Source organism: Hylobates moloch, unplaced genomic scaffold (genome assembly GCF_009828535.3).
Source record: "Hylobates moloch isolate HMO894 unplaced genomic scaffold, HMol_V3 SCAFFOLD_17, whole genome shotgun sequence".
Taxonomy (NCBI): domain Eukaryota; kingdom Metazoa; phylum Chordata; class Mammalia; order Primates; family Hylobatidae; genus Hylobates; species Hylobates moloch.
This window is the reverse complement of record NW_026652292.1, coordinates 76123455-76144938: the sequence shown is the minus strand read 5'-3', so window position 1 is coordinate 76144938 and position 21484 is coordinate 76123455. Positions and strand designations below refer to the sequence as shown.

General features: G+C 39.5%; 1 protein-coding gene across 3 annotated transcripts in view; it reads left to right on the top strand.

The window, feature by feature from the left end:
- Window positions 1-21484, top strand: part of STX18 (syntaxin 18) — a 120548-nt gene that overhangs the window by 719 nt on the left and 98345 nt on the right. The gene's annotated exons all lie outside the window — the stretch shown is intronic.

Genomic DNA, 21484 nt, shown 5'->3' with positions numbered 1-21484 from the left:
CATTGTGTGAAGGGGATGGCCCTCAGGGGGACAGGAGAGTTGGCCTCAGAGACCCTACAGCTTTTTGGGGAAGGAACAGCCTTATTTTGAGGAAGGGGGACGCATATCGGGGAACAGATTTCTCCTGCGGCAGCTGGGGTTGGGGGACGAGAAAGGAGACGCTCAGAAATCTCTATCTGGAAAGTGCATGGGCGGCTTCTTGAGGTCATGAGTTCGCCGTCACTACAGACTTGCACTCAGGGGAAACCTCCTGACAGTCCTTCGCTTCCTGTTGCAGCACTGACCACACCATATTTGCCTGTTCTATTTACTTGTCTGCCTCCCACCTCCAGTTGAGATTAAAAAACCGTATTCAGCCGAAGTCTTTCTTCCCTTTGTCTCTGCAATAAGTAGGACTCAGTTCCTCTTGAGACGGGCTTTGGGTAATCTTTCGCAAACACAGTGTTACAGTCACCTCAACTACTTTCTGTTCCCTGATCAGAGCAGGTGTCCCTTCATCTCCCTGGGAACAGGAACCTTTTCCTTAAGGGCAGGGACAGTGTTGTTTTCATCTCAGAATGCATGACTCATAGCATTGCTTAGTAAATGTTTGTTGAATGAGTGAATGAACAAATGGCTGTCTTTCCCATTAAACAGAAAACTGCATAAGAGGAGAGCTGTTTGTCTTGTTCCCTTTTGTGTTCGTGACACCAAGGAGGTATCTAGGTTTTATGGGGCCTAAAGCTTATATAGTTCTGTCTGCCCTCTTTAAGAAATAAAAATCACCAAGAAAGATTCAGAGCTTTGGAAGATTGAAGAGAGGGATCCTAAAGCTTAAGCCTCATTAATTTCACAGTAAGTCCTAGTCTGCTTGGCATACACTTGGCACTGTATGGACACTCAGATATTTTTGAATGAATGTATGCATGCATGCATGCATTCATGACAGTTAGCAGAGGATACTTAAACATTAGAAAGGGGAGTGGACCAGATGAATACACTCGCCCTATTGATGAACCTCTGTGAAGCACCTACCTTCTGACCAGCCTCGTGTTAGAGTAATATGATATAAAAGCAGTGGTGGAGTAGACGGACATAGACATAAAAAAAGTGCCATAAAGCCTTGCAAGTGTTGTGTAGGGCACAAAAAGAATGTGGTCAGTTCTACCTGAGGATCAGAAAAGGCTTTATGGAGGCGATGATGCCTAAAACAAATCTTGAAAGAGGATTAGTTGGTTCCAGTGCAGAAGGGCATCTCAGGCTAAGAGAATAGTATGCGCTAAGCTGTGGAGGTAGGTAACAGTCTGACATACGTTGGTTCAATAAACATTTGAGTGAGACTGGAATGTGGGACTCTCATAAAAATTGGACAGGGGAAGATCTTAAAGGGCTTTGTATATCACTGCAGAGTTTGAATTTTGCCCTGTGGGCGGTCAGATGTTATATGGTAGAGAAAGCACCAGAGAAGGAGCCAAGAGACCAGGTTGTTGTCTGAACCCTGCAACTATTAGCTATATGATTTCATTAAGCAAGTTTTAAGACCTCAGCTTATTTACTTGTAAATGGTCCTTTTTTTCCTCCTCCTCCTTTTAAAAAACTACCTTGATCCTCTATATGTAACAAATTAAAGTGGGAGCTTCCTAGGTTGAAATAAGAGGAAGAGAAACAGGACCCTCTCCCTCCCAGTTTGGCCCAAGCACTTCCTGAGGTTCCTTTTGTAGAACTGTGGTATGAATATCACAGTATTGGCTTTTTAAGGGTCCCTTCTAACTCTGAAACCACTGATTTGTTAACACTGTGCTAATTTTGAGTCCTGCTCAGAGAAAGGGGGGATTTGGGAATGGTAGAGACAAGAGGCACAGTTGGGTTGGCAAGGCCTTTGGAGAGCCCTGTGATCACTTCCACCTCTCCCTGAGTGGTGAAAATGTGTTTTAGACTTTTGAGTTAATGGGCCTCAGGGACAGTAACAGTCCCGTAGGGTGCTGAGTTCCCTGTCACTGGAAGTAATTAAACAGAGTGATGACTGCTTTTCAGAGATGTTTGAGAAAAATTTTGTGCATATGTCGCAGGGTTGGACCGCATGACAATGAAACTTCCAATTCTGCTATGTATTGATGTGAGAAGGTGTCATATCACCTTAAGTGAGTACATGGGCTGTGTTGTTCAGGGACACTGTCCCCCTGACGTAGAGGAAACATACATTCTTTTAAGCAATTTTGATTTTATGTTGTCATTGCTTTGTGTATTATCTCCTGTTCTTGCAACTGTTCCCCACTCCCCATCTTCTCTTGTGGGAAGTTTAACTAGAAGAGCTAGTGATGGATGTCCTGTGCTTTTACTACAATTAGATGTGTCAAAAGTTTGGCTGTTATTTTGTTTGGTCTGGATTCCTTATACAGAAAAGTGTGGTCAATACCAGAAGCACATATTCTAATTCAGGTTTAGCCCTGGTTGTCAGACTTAATGAAATGTAATAAGTTATAGTATGCCTTTTGGTAAGTGCCTTCCTTGAAGCATTTGCTGTTACTTCTAGAATGCGTTTTATCTGGTTCAATTTCTATTCTTCCATTCCATTCCTCAAATATATGCCTGATGCCAGATTTCCATCTCATTAAATTGTTGTAGAGGTTATATTAAGTTGAATAAAATTGCATTGAAACTAAATCTTCCTTCCCTACCTTCCACCAACAGGCTGATTGCTTCTGCATCATTCTTTTAAGCATTTAACTTTTATGGTCAATTTTGCTAAATTTATACATACTCAAATGCATGTCTACCCATTCAATTACAAATGGAGAGTAATAACTTTTCAGATTATTTGGGGGAGGAATTTATATTATTCAAACAACTCCAAATAATAATGAATATGTCACTCTGCAATGGGAATTTGATTAGTTAACTCATTTGAAGTGTGGGACTAGTGAGGATGGTGGGATTGGAAAGAGACCTGGGCCTTGGGTTCAGATCTCGCTTCTGCTACTTAGAAATGGGTGAACTTGGGCAAGTCTGACTCTCATTTTCCATTTCTATAAAGTGGACATGATAATACCCTACTTAGCTCACAAGCTAAGTAGGGTAGCTTCTGAGTTACCCTACTCACATAGTCCATATATGTATGTATTTTAAGAAACCAGACCGATTATTATTGTTCCCCTGAACTACCTCCCCCCTCCTCATGTAGGCCATTTAGACATATTTTCTTTAGTGGCACCAAGCTATATTTTCCAAACCACTTAGTTTTCTTGCACTTTCATTCCTTGCTTTAGTTAAGTGTGTGAGGAATGAATGAAAATCCTGAGCAGGTACTGATGAATCAGCAGTGGTGCAGAAGTACTGTCTGCATTTGTAAAAGATGGTAACATTTCTTTGCCAAGGTGAAACTCTTTCAGTGATGGCAGATGTGTGGCAGGTATGCAGCTGTTACTTTCTTTTCTTCCTTGTGATGATGGAAGCCAATGCTAATTTCTTAGTGGATCCCTATAGCTCAGAATACTTTGCAACATTGTACCCCAGGAGCCATTACCTGTTATTAGGCTTCACATTCAAGTTGAAATCTACTTGACATATAGTAACAGTAGAATCTGTATGCTTAAAGCAGACCCATGTTTGTTTGTTTGTTTGTGGTTTTTTTTTTTCACTCAAAAGGACCTTGCGTTCATTTTGTTAATAGATAAGAACACTAACACCCAAATAAATGAAATTATTTGCCCAAAGTCATAGCAGTTGAGGTCATAGGACAGAGCCAGAAGTAGAAGCCAGGTCCTTTGACCTGGTTTAATGCTGCTCTCGCCCTGCCCACTACATCCTCCTGTAATTTTTAAACCAGAATTTCTTTGGTTTCTGAATGGCAGTGAGTTTCTTCTTCTTGAGTTAATTCTGAATACTGAATACTGAATGGAACCTGGGGCAGAAAGACTTGAATTTGAATGTATCTAATCTGTTATATGAACTTGAGGAAGCCACTGAATTTCAGTTACCTTATGGCTAAAATAGAGTGAGTAATGGCAACCTTATAAAGTTGTTAGATGAAGTAAGAAAAGGTATGCAGGTGCCTACATGAGTCCAAGTTCTTTTGGTTGCAAGTAATAGTAACCTAATGTAAATTAACCTAAACAAAGTGGGCATGCCTTAACTCATATAACTGGAAAACCCAGGGATAGAGCTTCTTTCTCTAGCTCTTATCCATAAAGCCCAGGAAGGAAATCTAGCTGGTTCTGCTTGATCCTCAGCTCTCCCTTATAGTAGTCATTATGGCCAGAGGGATGTTTCTTTAATTGGTCAGGTCTATGTCCACCTCAATCTGTGGTTAATAGGTGGCTTGGATACTATGTAGCCCCCACCAGAACCATGGAAAAGGCATGCCCTGTCTGGGAATAGGGAGTAAGGAATGTTGGGCAAGCAAAAGCAACAAAAACATCCCTCACAGTGCCTGGGACAGTGCCTGATGTGCCTTCACCTTGTCTGCCTGGCTGTCTTCAACTCTGTGGGGAATGAGAAACTAGAGAATGCAGGAGTTTATAATGACAGGTTCTGGGGTGAGGATAGGCCTAGAGATGCCTCATAGTGGCAGCTCTTCTATTCTCTTACCGACTTATAAAGGTTACAGGAGCCAGTGGGGGCTACCACACAGGTAACCAAGAGGCCCTTAAGCACCAGACTGCTGTGCAGAGGCAGCAGGGGCTACTGAAAAGCACCAGACAGGAAGGCAGGAACCCATGTTCTAGCCGCAGGTCTGCCAGTAAGTGGGCTGCTCATGTGATTTCTCTGGGCCTCAGTTTCCACATTAGTAAAACTGAAAGCTTCAACTGGATAACTGCAGAGATTTCTTGTAGAATAAGGACATTTTGATTCTAAATAAGGTAATAGTGATCCTGAGTTGCTGGGCACTCTATTTTCAGATTAGGCATGCAGATAAGATTTTGTTCTTGATAATACATTCTTTTGTGGAAGCTAAACTTCATTTTTTATTTACTTATTTTTAGGAATTGATTATCTTGAATCTTTGGCTGAAATTCAGAGTTCTTGGAGTGGCCCAAAGCCAGATGATCTGGTCCTGCTATCTCTCTGGCCTCACCTCCTCTCCCCCTCCTTTTGCTCACTCTACTCCAGCTATTCTGGCCTCTTTCATTTTCTCACATGCATCAGGCACATTCCCCCCTTAGAACCTTTGCATCCCTCTACCTGGAACACTTTTCTGTTAGATTCCATATGGCTTGATCTCTCAGTTCCTCAGGTCTCTGGTTAAATGTTGCCTCCGTGAGGCCTTCCTTGAATGCCCTGCGTAAAGTGGCATCCTTTTTCTGTCCCTTCCCCTGAAATATCATATATCCATGTATTTGTTGTTTGTTTACTAGAATATATGTTTTCTGAAAATGAAGAACTTTGTGTTGTTAGCACTGACTCTGTAGCTTGTAGAGCAGTGTAGGGATGCAGGTGCTTAATACATACTTCTTGAATTAATGAATAACTGTAAATCTACTGTCTCTCAGTTTTTGGGCTAGGTGATCTCTGTCTAAGGCTCATTGCAGTTCTAAAGCTGTGTGATCCTCACATAATTCTTGAATATTACATGATGCACATTTGTACTTAGTCCAGTATTAAGAGTAAACATTCAGTAAATAGTAGCTTTTGTTTTATTACTGAGATTCAGTTCCTCCCTCAACACGTTTACACCCTAGTGGAAAAGCAGACACAGGTAGCACAACAACTCAAGTATGAGTAACAACTGTAACTTTTTTAGCATTGATTCCCCAGGTCCTCCTTGATTTCCTTTTCAGAGGCAGTGTTGACTTTCTGTGCCAGTGTTGGGACCCAAAGGTTGAGCTGGGACCACCTGGATTATAAATTTTACCCAAGGGTTGAGTACAATCATAGTTAGGGGATTTCAGTTGAGGGAACATGATTCAAAGAAGCAGTATCATGCAACAGGTACAGTGAGTCCATGAGAGGCAGGAAGGACAGGAGATAGGGCCAAACCATACAGAAGTAGGATCAGGAAACAATGGAGGTTTAGAATGCAAGCTGTGAACAGTGCATGAGTATGCTGAATCATATAGATTTCTTTTTAAATATGGCAGGAACCTTTTAGCTAATGAAATAAGGAGCAGCTTTGGTAAAAGCTGGAGTGAGAGGTTTGGGGAGAGAGGTTCATTCGCCAGCCTACCCTTCTGTTACCTTCCCCTTCTCCTTGAGGAACCCCTAGGAACCAACCAGAGGGCCCAGAGACACACAGTTTAAAAACCACTGCTTTAATGCTCTCCAGGGCCTCTTGTAGCTTCATGATGCTGTGTTTTTATGGATTGCAATAACCGAGTGTGTACTGTAAGGAGAGCTCAGCACTGCAGAGTTTTCATGAGATTGTGAGTCCTTTGTGTGGATTACACTTCTGAATTTTGCCCAAGACTTAGGAGGACTGTAAGTTTTGAAATGTATTTATTCAATAATTGATTTATACCATCATTCAATAAACACTGAACATCTGGTGTGTCAGGCATTGTGGGGCCATAAAAAAACTATGAGGCATATGAACCTATTCTTTGAAAATATAGATAAAGGATACCTAAATCTCTTTAAGGGAGAATCAGTGGAAACCTCAAAGTGATCATCAAACTTGGCCTTTATGGAGAAAAACCATTCCACCAGATGTAGGTAGAAGGGATGAGTGTGAGCAAAGGCAGTGGCGCACAACAGCAGGGCAGTTTGGGGGCCAGAGGCAAGACTGGTGTGACTAGAGCCCTTTTCTGGAGGAGGCCTGGGTGAGGGTCAGAGTGTCAGGGGATGAGGTTGTACTGAAGTAGGTTAGAGCAGGGGTTCATAAACTGGCCCACAGGCCAAATCTGGCCCACTGCCTATTTTTGTAAATAAAGTTTTATTGGACTATGTCGTTTTCATTTGTTTAAATATAGGCCAAGGATGCTTTCATGCTGTAGCAGCAGAGCGATAGCCTGCAAAGGCCTGCAAAACTTAAAATATTTACTGTCTGACCCTTTAGAGAAAAAGTTTGCCAACTCTTAGATGAGAGCGTTGTTAGCAGTGCTGAGGAGTTTGTACTTTATGCTCTGGGCTGTGCGGCAGAGGCTTGAAAGGATCATGTTTGTATTTTAAACTAATCCGCAGTGTTGATGATGGGTTTGGAATGTAACAAGACTGACATGGAGAACTAAGTAGGATGCTGTTGCAGTAATTCAGGTGAAACTGAGGAGCCGGTGACAGTAGGGTTGGATGGGAGAAAAATAGATGAAGTAGGTAGTTAGTATTTAGTAGGTAGACTCAACAAACTTAGTAAAACTTAGTAACTAATTAGTGGAAATAGAAAGAGGAGGAGGTAGAATAATTCCCAGCTTTCTGGTTGGAAAAGTTAAATGGTAGAAGATTACAATAACAGCGTTTTCAGGGTTAGAGTTGGGTGCCAGTTTTTCATGCCTTCTTCTTAATTCTAAATAGTAGAGAATAGATCCAAGGAGCCCAGTGGACACTGGAGTTTTATTAAGACAGCACGAGGTGGATAACTCCCTGGCAGCAGTGCTTACTGATAAACCTGGATTGGAGAACATAGCTGGAACTCAATGGGGTCCTTCAGCTTTGCCATATTTAGACCTTGGAGACAGTTGAGTACAAAATAGATACCCAGTGCGTACGTACCTATGCCCAGCCAATTGCATGGAGACTGAGACCTGTCTCAGCAATACGACCATCACTAGGCTGGGCCTTATGGTGGCGAGAAGTATAAGGAGGTAGAAACTTAGGAGGGCCCGTGTAGATGCCAGGTTCTCTCCTGTTATTCTCAGTTCTGCTTTCTTTATTCTTGAATGAAACTCATCTTGGGGGTAATGATTATATCACATGTTGTAGAAGCATGATTATCAGGGATAGTTGATTCATGTTCTCCTGCATTCCCTGAAGAATCTGGAGTGTGTCAAAGAGTTCCCTCTTCCCTCGATTTTGAGTTCGCAATTGACCAATTATTATGTGTCTCACCTACTAGGGTAGGGCTGCAGAAACATGTCTTCTCAGTGTGACATTTTTAGTGAACTCTTCCCATCAGGGGCTGGCTTCATTTTGGAGGCCCAAGAACCAGATTTTTCTACATATTGAGGCTAGAACCATCCTTCAGGGCAGATACCAGCCAAGCTCACATCAACTTATGTGTAAGTCAGAATACCAGTTAATTTGTTGTAAGCACTGTGACTAATGTGCAGAAGGATACAGATTTTGGAAACTCAATCATTTTTGAGCTTCTGCTGTAGGTCAAGAACTCGGTTAAAGACTTTATGTGCCCGATCTCATTTAATTTTTCTCTTTTTCAGGGGATAGAAATATATTATTGAGTGATTTTATAATATTGATTGTATTATGTATAATGTGGTTGTTGAATTCATGTAAACTTGATGTTTGAGGTCTCTTACTACATGGAAATCCACATGGACTCCCTCTGGTGGGTAAAGTATCAGTGAAGTCTACACATGTTAATTATGGCTTATGATATGAAAATCATTTTATGTTTAAAGCATATTACATTTAATATTGACTTAAAAAGAGGCACCTTCAAAACTCCTCTAAAAGAAAGTGAATAAACCAGAGGAATGAAAGTATGATACATTGAATGAACCCAATAACTCAGATATGGAAAGCTTGCAGCACAGTTGAAATTTTAAACTCGGTAATACTTTTTTCTTTCTTACAGACTTTCAGATCCTCAAAGTCTATGAATACTAAAGTTTGCCAGCTTTGCTTATCACCATCTAACATATGTCTATTTGTCAAAATGTTCTTATCATGGAATTTGTAAGCTGTGTTTAACCAAGAGAGAGACACTTTCCATTTCACAATATTGTAACATTTCTATCTAATTTATAGTCACATGATCAGAAAACTCTGGTGAAATGAACACTTGCCTTTTCTTGGACATTTTCTCCAGCGGTGAATTCCATAGTCTTAGCAGAAGTAACAGGCTACAGCATATCTTAACTCAGAGGAATTGAGAAAGGAATTAAAGAGTGTACGTTTTGAATTGTAAATACTTTTGGCCTTTGCCAGTAACTTACTATGTGATCTTGGAGAACTCACCTAACCTCTCTGGGTGTCACTCTTCTGATTTTTTTAATGAGAGGTTTTGACTAGATAATCCATAAGGACCTTTTCAATGAGATGGTTGCATGATTCTGTACTCTTTTTCTGAAAGTCCCAGGATATATTTTTAAATACTTTTTACAGTGATAACTGCCCATTACTTACCTTGTGATATTTTCCGAGTCTCTGAAACAGAGTGAGGTTTTTGTTTTGTTTTGTTTTGTTTTTTGCGAAGTTAGCATTTTTGGTGTGTTTTCACAAATGTATTTGATTTAAAAGTGGTTATATAATTTTATAATGGACTTTTATCAGCAGGGCACATTTTTGAAGTTGACTATTTTAAAATCTGATTATAAAATTAGTAAGCGCTCATTAAACAGAATAAAGAAGAAAATAGTTCACATTTAGTACAGTGTCAGGAAATAGCCATAGTTAAAATTCTGGTGTTTAACTTTCCAGACAGTTTTTCTATTAAATAAAATCAGGATTTTTCTACAATACGGTTATGTAATCCCTCTCCATATGCCCTCCCCGCTTCCTTGGGGGAGTAGAGAGGGGTTACATAACAGTATTGTAGAAAACAATATATTTTGGAAATTTTTAAATATCAGTATGTATTGCTCTTACCACCAGTTTATTTGGCTGCATAGCTATTAAAAATATTAATAAATAACTGATTTATCTGAACCCCTGTTGAAAGCTATTTAGGCTGCTTCTAGTTTACTAGTATTTTAAGCGAACAGTATATTTTTACCAAATTTGTTTCAAATTTATCATAGCCTCTTAAAAAGACAAAAAATATAGTTTGTTTTTTGTTTAATCTTTTCTCAAATGTAAAAAATTGAATGTCCTAGTATTGATAAAAGGAAAATTATTGCTATATTATTTGAAAGTATGAAATGTTTTAGGACTTATTATCAGTTCTGGATGCATATAGAAAAAGGCATGTAATTAGAGGCAGACTACTTAGGAAAGCTTTGACCTGGGAGCAGATCCTTGAAGAGCAAGTCAAGTGGATGGATGGTGAACATGAACCTGGTGTGCTCAGTGACAGTAAGGAAACCAGCGTAACAAGGCCAGTGGGGGCTTCTTACTCAGCAATGTGAAACGAGGAGGTGCTATGGCCTGATTACAGAGGCCTCGAGAGCCACTGTATAACATTAGTGGGCAAATGTCAATGGCGATCCTATATCTAATTAATGACCATGTAGAATATAATGAAACATTTATAGTAGCAACAAAAAGAGTTTCTAGTAATAACCTTAAAAAGAAATGTAAATGACCTAGTTGAACCAAACTGTAAAATTTTGTAGACAGATACAGAAGATTTGGATAAATAGAAACGTATATTGTATACCTGGAAATGAAGAAAAAGTGTTGTCAACACATCAATTATTACTTTAGTGCTTGCTTTGGCAGCACATATACTAAAACATTTTAACACCAAAAAATAATATATGCATATATGAATTTTTTAGTGAAACTCATTAGTCCAGGGTGTGTGTGTGTGTGTGTGTGTGTGTAAGTTTTATCCATGCTAAAGGATGTGTTGTAAATCAGTAAGAAAAGGAAGATTTATTCAGTGATTGGGGATAATTGGTTAGCACTTTGGGAAAAAAAAAAAATAAATTTTTAGTTCCTTGTTTCCTACATACATTAAAATAAATTTCTAGATGGACTAAAGATTTAACTGTAAAAACAAAGCTGAAGAAAATGAAGATGAATGTTGACATACTTTGTAGAAGTGGGAAGTCTTTCTGAGTTTAAAAGCTTGGCCGGGTGTGGTGGCTCATGCTTCTAATCCCAGTACTTTGGGAGGCTAAGGTGGGTGGATCGCTTGAGCTTAGGAATTCAAGACCAGCCTGGACAACATGGCAAAATCTCATCACTATAAAAAAATACAAAAACTAGCCTGCCGCTTTGGCACACACCTGTAATCTCAGCTACCTGGGAGGCTGAGGTGGGAGTATTGCTTGAACTCGGGAAGCAGAGGTTGCAGTGATCCAAGATTGTGCTGTTGCACTCCAGCTAGGAAAAACAAAACAAAACAAAGTATGCAGCAGTAGCGTTTCTTTTCTTTTTTTCATAAAGCCTTAGAAATGTTAACAGAACAGCAGCAGCCTTAATAATACAATAATAATTTTAATGATGATGGTGATGGCAGCCGTCACAAGTACCTTACGTAGAGACACTATAGCATTATTCCCAAGTATAGAGAAATTGTTAGGTAAATGTGACATACTGAAGAGTATGTCATGACATGAGAATTATATATTATTATATATAATTAATATATGCTCATATTATTATGTTAGCTTAAAAAAATAACTACCCAAACCAATTACAATTAAAACTATGTGTGCAAACCCAAAAAACTCTAGGCATGGAAATGACTGGAAGGGAACTCACCAATTGTTAACCATGGCTTTTTCTGAGTGATGGGACTTGGGTGATTTATTTTTCTGCTTCTATCATCCAGAATTTAATGAGCACATTTACTTTTGAAATGAAAAGCAAAACAGAACAAGTAAAACTCCTGGCAGATGAGTTTTTACTTGCTGTGGTAGGAAATGGAGAATTAATAGCTTTTGATTAGAAAAATGTTATGAGTAAGCAATATCTAATTCTATATAAATGTGCAGTGGAGGGGTGGGGGCTATTTAAAGGAAGTCTGTGGTAAAACCTTTTGTAAAGGGAGTAATTTTCCTGTAACTCAGCTGGATTTCCAATCCAGACTTTCTTAACCTATATGAGAAAATCATCCACAAATGTTGCATTGATGTCTTAGTTTCTGGTTGTTATTCTAAAGCATAATAAATGATAATAATGGCTACCACTTGTTGAGCACCTACTCTACCTGGCCCTGTGTTAAAAGCTTTATAATTTATTTGACTATATCCTTTCAAGTTAGGCTCCTTTATTCATGAAGAAACTGAGGTTCAGAAGGTTAAGCTATCTCCCAAGATGACGTCCCTGGTGCTATGAGATGAGTAGTCATGGCACGTGTTTGCTGTACTTCTCGGGTTGCCTGCTGCCTCCCCAGCTCTTGGGCATGCCAGGTGTCCTGTGGCAAGTGTGTCCCAGGCTGGGAACTGTGCTCCACTTGGCATTCCACAGACCAAGCCTCTGGGGATTTGCTCTTTAGTATGTTATCACATCATCTGCTGTCTTTAGGAGCATATTTTGGTGCATACATTATATATTTGAAAGTGCCTGACTAGCTTTTGGGGAAATACGGCTGCTTCCAAACCAACCTTTTTCTTTTAATCAACAATTACCTTGTGACCATGCATTTCTTTTTTTTTTTTTTTTGTGACGGAGTCTTGCCCAGGCTGGAGTGCAGTGGTGCAATCTTGACTCACTGCAAGCTCCGCCTCCCGGGTTCACTCCATTCTCCTGCCTCAGCCTCCCGAGCAGCTGGGACTACAGGCACCTGCCACCATGCCCGGCTAATTTGTGTATTTTTAGTAGAGACAGAGTTTCACCATGTTAGCCAGGATAGTCTCGATGCCTGACCTCGTGATCCGCCTGTCTTGGCCTCCCAAAGTGCTAGGATTACAGGTGTGAGCCACCGCGCCTGGCCGACCATGTGTTTCTTAAGTGTTGTGGTTTGCCTTTGGAGAAAAGAGAAAAGGATTTGTGGTTTTAGTAAAATCATTGAGAGGGAGGGAGACCCAATTTATGGATTATAGACATTTGAAAAATTGTAATTCCCTTTTCTGTTGTTGGGATACCAGTTTTTGATTTTATTTGTTCATTAAACAGTCAGTTCCATGGAGATCTCTAGAGCTGAGATGGCTTTTTAAAATGGCCCAGTTGAGGCAAAGGGCCAGGGCTTTTTAACCACTGCATTGGCCAGCCATTGTCTGTGGGCTTCTCCCAGGGATGGGCCCTAGTGTTGGGTGAGGCACCTTCCTGCTGCTTGAGACACTCTCTGCTGTGAGCCAGCAGCAGGCCGTTCTCCTAGTACCTGGGGGCCTCAATCTGAAAGGTGCAGTTTAGCCACACAACCTGTATTAGTTCATTTTTTGCATTGCCATAAAGGAATACCTGGAGCTGGGTAATTTATAACGAAGAGATTAATTTTGGCTCATGATTCTGCAGACTGTACGAGAAGCATGGCATCGGCATCTGCTTCTGTGAAGACTCAGGAAGCTCACAATCATGGCAGGAGGTGAAGGGAGAGCAGGAGTGTCACATGGTGAGAGAGAACAAGAAGAGAGAAGGGGGAGGTCCCAGACTCTTTTAAACAAGCAGATCTTGTGTGAACTGAGCAAGAATTCACTTATTACCAAGGGGACAGCGCTAAGCCATTCATGAGGGATCAACCCCCATGATCCAACACCTCCCAGCAGGCCCTACCTCCAATATTGGGGATCACATCAAGAGGCTGATCTTTATGGGCTGCATAGTGGGGTTTCCTTGCCCCCTGGCTTCTGATAGGGGTCGACTAATGGGAGGCCCCAGCAGGAGATGGGAAGGCTGGAAAAGAGAAGTTGGCTTGGGAACTGGGTAGAAGCTTTGCATCCACAGCTCATGACTCAGGTTAGGTGTCTGCCCACCAGCTCTAGAATTTTTCTGCTGTGTAAGTCTAGCATCCTGGGGGTTAGGATGATTTAGCCAGTAGGCTAGTAGCAGCCAGCAATGGACAAGGCAGCATTGCAGCCTCACTCAGGGTGACCCTGAAAGACAGTGGCAAAGGGAAGTCTTCCCCATGCCCAGAACTTGGGCCAAATCATCACTGCCTTTTAATTTAAGGTAGTTTTTAATATACGTGTGTGTGTGTGTGTGTGTGTGTGTGTGTGTATAAACATATATATAAACATATATATAAACATATATAAACATATATATAAACATATATATAATTATATATATAAAATTATATATATATATAATTTTTTTCTCTTCCTCTCTTCCTTAGGCTCAGCATTACAGTGGGAAAAGTCAAGTATTTTAGGCTTACACAGATTTTTCTCTCAGTGATGTGGCAGTTCATACTTTCCCTCCAAATATGACCCGGTAAATGACTCTGTGGCATGTTGACTATAAATCTGAACTGAAATGGAATCTGTAACCCATTATCAGATCCTGAATCAAGCTGCCTTGTCCTTCTCCAGTTTTTGTTTCAGTGGAAATGTGTGTTTTTATTCTGTCAATGGACAGTTTACATACCTAATATTAAAAGGGAATTATATAATGAACACTTGATGTAAAAGAGACTAGTTAAATACTTCAACTCCAAAGGTTTCCATTAAAGTAATAAGGAAATTACATTTAATTTTAACTGGTAGAAAGATTTTTAAAATGTTATTGCTATTAAGCATTTATTACCCACACTCAACCCTTTTTTTGCGAGTGAATTTCCAAAGCACAATTCATCTTTATACAGGTAGAAAGGAAGTATTCTTGCAAGATATGTAGTTTGATGTCTTCTTGACTGTGGAGAGAAGCATATTTTTCCAAAGAATAGAATGTGATGGTTGATTGGAAACTTTTGGAGTTACAGGCTAGCTCTACCTCTTGAAATAAGAAAATATATATAAATGGGTCCCCAGATGAAGGCGTCGTGGGGTACTTTACAGCCCTAATTGGCTCCAGACACAAAGGCAGTGATTTGTAAGCAAGCAATGACAAGAGGAAGTTAAATCAAAATTAAGTTAAGAGAAGGAAGAAAAAGAAGAGCTATCAAGGAGAGGTGATGAATTTCCTGAAAGCTTCTAAATACCTATCTGTGGGTAAATGATTGAAAATCTGTGAATATATCTCACTTATGTCAAAAGATGAAGTCTGGAAACATTTCAGTCCTAAAAAAATACCTTACTTCTTATCTTTGAAGCCTTTTTTTATTTTTTCAATTTTTTTTTGGAGATAGAGTCTCACTATGTTGCCCAGGCTGACCTCAAACTCTTGGGCTCAAGCATCCTCCTGCCTCAGCCTTCTGAGTAGCTGGGATTATGCATGTACACCACCATGCCTGGCTTCAGAAGTCTTTTAAAATATTCATTACTTGGTACAGTTCAACCAGTACAAGCATATTTGCTTCTATACTTTTCCATTGACTCAACTGCGATAAAATCAGCATCTTCCATGGTGCACATGAAGTGGTATATTGGGAGGATTGGTTTTCCTGTTTACATTTTGACATTTTGTTGTTGTTCCAGCTTGTGTAAATAAAAATTTAGGAATTCGAACTCACCAGAGAGCTCCTTCACCCTGAATGCCATTTTTGCAGTTACATCTGTCATTCTCCCTTTTCCTGTCCTCCTCTATCCACTTAATTACCAAGCCCGAGAAGATAGACACTGTGTTCCACTCCCCTCACAGCACAGGGCACAGTTCAGTACACAGTATTTGGAAATGAATTAAGTGAATAAGCACCTGCACTTTCTCTGCATCTCATCCATTCTGCTGCTACCATAGGAGTTCAGACTCCTACCATCTTGTGCCTGAGCTGACACAGTAACGGTGAGCCCTCAGTCCCTCTCCAAGCTAAGCCACTGCGCGGAAAATGTTGCTTTCATCATTAATTTGGCTCAGAAGCGCTCAGTACCGCTCATTCTCCACGCAAACATTCTCAGATATTTGGTCTTTTTAAAGCTAGCCTACCCACCTTTCCAGTATTAAACCCCACACTGCCTACATCATCCCACCAGTTTTCACCACGCTGCTCTGTTAGTCCCCTCAGCTTCTTGCCTCCTTCCTTGGCTCCTGCTATTTCTCTTGCCTGGACTGCTGGCTCTCCTTCACTTTCTCAAATTCCATTGATCTCGAAAGGCACATTCTAGCCTATACTAGTCTCCTCTTGAATTGAAAGCATTTGCTGCCTGTATTCCTTACTATGGAAATATGTATGGCTTGTGACATCCCTTGCCTTATTATTTTGTGTTTTTATTTAATAATAACATTGTCACTTAACCTTTTAGCTGCTATTGTGTTATCTCTCAAATGATATTGTTTATTTTGGGGCTTATATTGGGCACAGGGGATGGAAAAGGAGAGAGCAGGACTCTGTTTTCATGCTTCTTTGTATTTAGCACAGTGGCTCTTGTACCCAGTAATACAGCCTTTAGACAGAACAGACACCGTATCTTCTTGGTCTTTGTATTCCTAGTGCCTTGCAGAGCATCTGGCCCATAGTAGGGATTCATACATGGCATTTGAATAAATGAACAGAGGGCACACCTCAAATATTTGTTTAGTAGTTTTACCCCCAAACTAAATGAATCAACATAGGTAATTTTCCATCTTTTAAAAGCCATAAAAATCCAGTTTTCCATTTAGTTTTTTTCATCATTAACAGTTCTCCCTCAAGCACTTCTCCTTTGCCTGCCTTGAGCTTCATACTGAAATTTAAATCAATTTCCTCTCATTCTTTTCCCTGTGAAATTGGAGAACAGCTGTTTAGTCACCTCCTTATAAATAACCCTTCAACAACTTAAATTGCCTCTAGGATTTGCTTTCTCCAGATTAAATTATCCCAAAGTCTTTTCTTTTTTCTCATAAAGGCCTTTTCAAAAAGAAACATTGGTTATTTTTTAAATTTCTTTTTCTAGCTCTTTATAAAACTTTATTCTTTTCATAAATGTACCACAGGATACCCCTGTATGGGCCTGACTGATGCTGTCTGGAATTGAAAGCTTTCTTTCCACATCTGGAATCTCATTCTCCTGTTTGTGTTGTAGAGTACTTTGTTAGCTCTTTCTTTTCTTCTTTTCTTTTCTTTTGTTTTCTTCGTATCCTATCAAATTTAATTTGCGTCCACTCTCACCTTCTCCGTTTGTCTCCTTTTTCTGTACATTTCTTCAAATGTGTAGCTTGATTTTCTTCCCATAAACACTAACTTGCTTTATCAGAAGTCTTACTAAGGTTATAAGTTACAGAGAACCCAATGCAAATTAGCTTAAGTGATCAAAGGAATTTATTGATTTATATCACTGAAAAGTTTAGTGGTATGACTTAACCTCTGGTGTGGCTGGACTCGGTGAACCAAACTGTCACCACAGGCCTGGTTTTTCTTACTCCTTCTGTTCTGCCTTGCACACACAGTGTTGGCGCCTTTAAGGCGCCTTTAACCCTTGCTTTGTGGCAGCCACTGAGCTGCAGCACTTGCAGGCCTCACTTTCTCATAATGCCCCCTCTGGAGGAAGAGAGAGGCTCTTTCCTTGACTGGGATTCACTTGCTGTTACTGGCTCAAATTGAGTGATATTCTTATCCTCAATCCACTCCTGTCGCCAGTAAAAGGATATACTGCTTAGCTTGGTCCATTTAGAACCCAGCTCTGCATCTGACACAGTATGTTACTTCCACCCAATACATTTGGCTGAGAATCAGGGACGAATTGTTTCCAAAGGAAATTTGGGGAGCTGTTCCCAGAAGGAGGGGAGCAATGCATGGTGGTGGCCAACAAGAGATGTACATTGCATTCAAAATTGTGCCCATTCACTCTGCTTTAGACATTATAAATATCGCTTTGAACTGAAGGTATTTCTGAGAATGAATTATTCATTCACTTACTCATAGTCACTTACTGTTAAGCACCAACTATATGCCAGGCATACAACTAGGTTAGGTATTGGGTGTACAAACATGAGTGAGACAATGTCTGACTTTGAGAAACACATAATCTAGGAAAAAAATAGACTTAGAGGCACATAACTAAAGCATGTTCTAATAAGTGCTGCTATCAAAGTGTCTATGGACACAGGTGGAAGTGAAGAACTCAGTGGGAGGGGTTAAAGGGAGAGGGCTTAACAGGAGAGGTGAGTTTTGAGTTAAGCCTTGAAGGGTAAAAAGGGATTCCCCTAGAATGGGAAAGGAATGGCATTATCTTGAAGGCCATGGTGAACTAGAAAAAGTTTTCAGTAGGGGACTAATGTGATTAGGTATGTATTTGAGAAAGATCATTCTGCTGGCAGTTGGTGGATTCGGCAGAGGTGAGAAGGACTGGCAGCAAGGAGAAGAACCAGTTGAACTGTTGCAGTAATCAAGTCTAGTCAAGATACAGCAAGGACCTGAATTCAGCTGTTACTATATAGAGCTAGGGAGTAGACTCAAGATATATTTGAGAAGAGCTAGGACTCGTTCAGTGTAGGAGATGTAAATCAATGGTTATAGATGACTTTGAGGTTTTCATTGTGATAGGTAGGTAGTTAAGATGAGTTTAATTTTGTAGTTATTTGAGGTGCCTGCTGAACACCCAAGGGACACATTTCCTAGGCAGTTGTAAATATAGAAATGTACTGGAGGAAAGATTTCTAAGCCAGGAATTTAGACTGGAGAAGACATCAGAATGTAAATGGAGATTGAAGCCTTGAGGAAAGAGTGGGATCACCCAAGGAGAATTTCAAGTCAGAAGAAAAGAGGGCCTCAGAGTAGTCCCTGGGAAAAGACTACATTTGAGAAGCCAGCAGAGAATAAGAAGCCTGAGGAGGCAGCTATGGAGAACGTAGGCCTGTGGATCCCTCCAAGTAATAGGCTTGTTTTTACTTGGATTAGAGGTAATGTCACCTGGAATGATTTGTGCCATGATGGTTAAGAGCATGGACTCTGGGCTCTACCACCTCCTGCAACTGATCTGTGGGTAAAATATTTAACCTCATTTCCTCATCTATGTAATGGGAATAAAGTAGTACCTAATTTTGGAGGATTAATGTGCATAAAGCACCTTGAAAGTGCTTAGCACATAAGAAGTGCTATAGAATGTTTGATAAACACATACGCCAGTAAACACATGTGTTTGTACATTTCTGTCTCTCTGCACTCACATAGCTGCTGGCCAGTTAATCTGAAATCCAAAATTAGTTTATTTGTACTTAAATAATTTGATTTTCTGGAAACTGCTAGTTCCAATGCAACAATGCAAGTATCTTGACTTCTTGAAGGTTTTCCAGATTATTTACTGGATTTTTTTTCCTACTGATGATTAATTTTACCTCTGACTTTGATATACTTTTCTTTGTTTCTTCCACACTTCACATATTTTTTGTTGTTCCTGATACTTTATAGCATACAGCTTTTATTTATTTTTAAAATTTACTTTCTCAGAATTATTCCTAAAGTTCTGGAGTGCTCTATGAGTTGCTCCTCCACATTTCGGTCAGTTTCTAGTGTGTTACTTTTAATCAGGCTAGTTTTCTCATGCATCTAAAGGAATTGGCAATATTCTCAACTCCTCCCCATTATGGTTGGGGATATGAACTTACTGTCTTCTTCTTTCGTTTTCCCAAGTAAATGTCTTGAACCACTGATTAGATCTGTGTGCCCACAATAACATAAGCAGGCACGAGGCTTAAATCTGATTTAAAGGAGAGGGCTGTATAGTCTATTACTCCATTACGTTTTTTAAAGTGTCTAGATTAAAATAGAACAGTATTCAGGGTGTGAGTATATTGCTAAGTCTCTTAACACTCATTGAACCAGACATCGTGTGTGTTCATTTTTAAATGATGGGGTGGATCACTTTTATATTTATTATGAACACAAACACTGATGCTAGCAACTGACATGTGAAAGGAAAGCAGGCAGTAGTGATGAAAACCATTTAATGATTAGTGAGGAAACAAATATTGTTTAATGAAAATAAAAACCATGTCTAAAGGGCCTAATGCTGACTTTTGGAAATATAACCATGTTGCGGTCTTTTGTGTACCCTCTGTCCTGTACAGTAGATATTGTTTAAAATTGCTTGGGAACTGGAGCTTGCAATTGTGAGCCTGGAATGTCCTGCAGATAATTAAGTTGTGGTCAGGCTTTGGAAAAATAAAAAGTTCTCGAACTATGATTTTATAAACATGCTACAATAACATTTCTTTATATTTAACAGTTTCTTATAGAAAGTTGATACTCTCATGAGGCATTGATTAAAGGTAAAACATCAAGAAAGAAAAAATATTAAATTAAAACTTCACTTAGGATGTTGACAGTTGGCTTGTAATATTAAACAGATGTGTATGTTCCTGGGGATATTCTTCTTTCTGAACTGAATTGCTAAGTTGTATTTTTTTTAATGACAACTACAAATTTTTGATCAGTTAATAATTTTAAATACCCTTTCTACAATCTTCTGTATTCTAACTTCATCTGTAGTTTGAGCCCTCTCAATGATATAATGATTGGTGAAACCTTTGCTGCCTCTTCTTAAGTCTTTCATTTTCTTTCTTCTTTATCCTCCCCCCCACCAAAAGCTTAACTGGGCTCTTCTGATTTCATGATGCATACTTGGAGATTGATTCCTTGAAATAATTTTAGGATCATTGGGTGGAATTCTACCCTTGCAGATTTATGTCTGTAGTTTACTTCCATATAAGCTTCACTTTGGCATTTGAGTGCACAAGCTGACCTACATTGTGGTATTGTGTTTGTGTGGTCAATTGTAAAGGCTTCATAATACGTCTGTATAGCCAGCCATGCAGATCGGCCTGTACCCCATGCTGTGGGGCCAAAGAAATGTCAGTGAGGGGACCTAAAGGAAACCAGGCCTTGGAGTCAAAAGAGATTCAGTAACTTTTTCTTTTTGCCATGAGGATTTTGCCAGACTTTTGCATTTTATTGGATAAATAACAGAGTCTAGTGAGAGCTGTAGAGTGGGTTGGAGGAGTGGGTTAGGTGGGTGAGTAGTCTTTGGTAAACGAAGTCAGGTGGGATTTTGTAGGATGTGGTGAAAATGTTTTGCATCTTCAAAGATTGTCCAAGTCTTTTTGGAAGGCTAGATAAATTGTACAATGTTGCTTTTGGGATGATGAATTTTTTTTAGATACTAAAGATCATTTTGATTGTAAGTCTTCAACATGTGGACATCTTATGTTTTCTGAAAGACATATTTCACTAGGCAGGAGTCTTTGATTAACCTGAAGGAAGTTTTGTTGCTTTGAGTACATTTATTTATCTTGGAACTATGTATTGTTTGCACAGTCTTCTTTTTGGAATCAGTGTTTTTTTTCTCTGCAGATTCCATTTGGGAAGCTTTGGTTTGGGGCCTTAAGTATATGGAAGGCATTTTCAGTAAACACAAACAAAGGCCAGCTAGACTGTCTGAACAAATACAACGATGTATTTTATAATACAGAACTTTAACTTCGAGAATAATGAATTCATTTTTAATAGCACATTACTTAAAAATGGCTATTTGTTCTTTACATGTAATAGTATAGCTTTTTAGGTATCTTATTCCTTAAAGTCTGATATAGAAGCAAAAATATTTAAAGTGCATTTTTATGTGAAAGGATTTGATGAGTTCACATTTCATGTCTTCAACTTTTGTTCTCTAGCTCACTGTTTCAGAATTGCACTTACTATGTTTTGTGTGTGTGGAAGGAAGGAGACCAACTTTCTGTGTACAATGTCTTAACAGATTTAATCGAATCACTGCCATATTCTCCTGGAATTTGAGATACTCCTTAACAGCGCCCTATTGGGAAAGAGCTGGGATCTTTG